This window comes from Equus quagga, chromosome 3, assembly GCF_021613505.1.
Source record: "Equus quagga isolate Etosha38 chromosome 3, UCLA_HA_Equagga_1.0, whole genome shotgun sequence".
NCBI classification, from domain to species: domain Eukaryota; kingdom Metazoa; phylum Chordata; class Mammalia; order Perissodactyla; family Equidae; genus Equus; species Equus quagga.
This window is the reverse complement of record NC_060269.1, coordinates 113709516-113711697: the sequence shown is the minus strand read 5'-3', so window position 1 is coordinate 113711697 and position 2182 is coordinate 113709516.

The following is a 2182-nucleotide window of genomic DNA, read 5'->3' as shown; positions in this document are numbered from 1 at the left end:
GCTAAGCACTGACTTTATTTCCAAAAGGCCGCTAGGAAAAAGAAGAGTGAGGGGACTGGAGACATGGTTGACTCCCTCTGCAGCCCTGTTCCAATTAGCAAATTAGCTGAGCTTAAATCATCATATCAACAAGTCGTCGCCTTGAACAGAGCTCTGGAGAGAGAAGTTTCTGTGGGTTAGAAGTGAGAGCTGGGTGGACAAGTACTAAGGAGATATCACGAGATGGGAGTGGGAGGGATTTAGAGGGTATTTTAAACTATAAATGAGGGTTTTAAAAAAAATGCAAGCATAGTTAAAAAAAAATAGGAAGGCCACTACAAAATGTATACTTGGATCTGTAGTCCAGAAGGTGTCTGGTCCAACCAAAACAGAAATGAATACTTGGGGATGTGACCATCAGCCTGGTCGTAAAGAAACACTGGTATCCTATTCGTTTTCTCCTATACTTTCCCTTCATTTTTTTCTCCTTATTAATTAATTCATTCCTTTAACATTTATTAAGTGAGTAGGGACAAGGAACACAAGAATGAGTAAGACAAAGTTGTTGTCCCTCAAGAACCAAAAATTGAGTGGACAGAAAAAATTGTGAGCAGGTAAATAACCAAACAAATGTGTGAATGACACAGAAGAGATAAAAATAAGTCTTGAACCACAGGAAGTGCCCAGAGGAGCTAGGAATGACTCCATAGCATAGGAGACATTTGAGCTGGACTTTGAAGTTTAAATAGAAGTTTCCCAATTAGAGAAGGGGGATGGCCATTTCTATTTCCTAGAATCCCCATCTCTGGAAACCTAAATATTAAAGGAAATTTGGCCCATTCAGATATCAGAGGAGGCTTCACTGAGGAAGCTTCCTGTGAGCTGAGACGAGGGTGAGTAGGGGTTACTGAGGAAGGAAGAGAATTCTGGTCAGAGGCAGCAGCAGACACAGAGGCTCTGTGGAAGGTGGGATGTGACAGGCAAAGAGGGGTTGAAATGGAACCCAGATCATAGGGTGGAAAGTAGTATGAGATGAAGCTGGGGAAATGTTTAGGGAGTTAGGGTGGCATCGGGATAGACTATCTTAAGGAGGTTTTCTTTTTTTTATCTTTTTCCCAACAGCAATGAGAAGTTGTTGAAATGTTTTATGCAGGTGGACCATGTGACCCTCTTAACAGCTAGCAATCTGAAACACTTGGGCCAAAGAACTGTGGTTTTCTCCAGTAGCCCTGGGATTCTGGGTTCCCATTGCAACCATTATACAGCCAAGCCGCAGGCTCACTGGAGGGACTAACCGTAGGTATCAGAACAGCTTGCCATCGCTAGTAGCCCTATAATTCTTCTTCTCCATAAAGGCAGACATTGGCAAACCTTAATAACTGCAGGTCTAATTATGAACAGCCGTTGCCCTTTAGACTTGCGTAGGAAGCCCTTGCCACTCCGGAGGTTGCCTGTCAGTCTCTGAATGGCATCCTATGAAACCGAGTGTTAGACAAAACGCCTGGAAAAGATGCAAATAAAAGCAGGAGGTAATGATATCTACACATAATACAATCTCCAAAAAGCAGGAGCTGGAGCCCAGCAGATACTGCTGAATTGATGGGCTGCGTTTTATTCATACCCTACAGAATATGTCATTTCCCACAGTTAGGATGTCAGGCTGTGACCTGAATTTCCGAGTATGTTGCTTGTACCACCACCCCTCAGCTCGGAGCAAGGCAAGAACTGAAGTATGCAAAGCAGGACTTGCATATTCATTGTTTTAGAGAAGGAAGATGCCTCGCATTTTGGCTCAGTTTGAGAAGGAGTTGCCTGCCTTTTTTTCATTAATATTGTCTTACTTATAAGAACATGTTTACACAAACACACACGAACACACACATATACACACAGAGCACACAAAGAAAATTCTCAAAGGCTCTCCAGTGAGGACCTCTTTGGAAGAAAAGCTCTCAGAAGCAAATCTTACTTGAAAAGGTAAGAGCTAAGCTGGAGGGTTCAAGGAAAGAATGCAAGGCTGAGGGACACGATGGCAGACGCTCCTCAGATTTTTCTCTAGGGAAAGGAGGACCCAAGGTCAAATGGAAAAGCATGGGAAAAAATGAAATATAGCTCTGCCTTGGCTTGCAAGCGTGCTTTCAGAATGCTTTGCAGTAGTTTTGGCAAGAGGTAGAAGGAATGAGGTTCTTTTCCAGAAACCTGC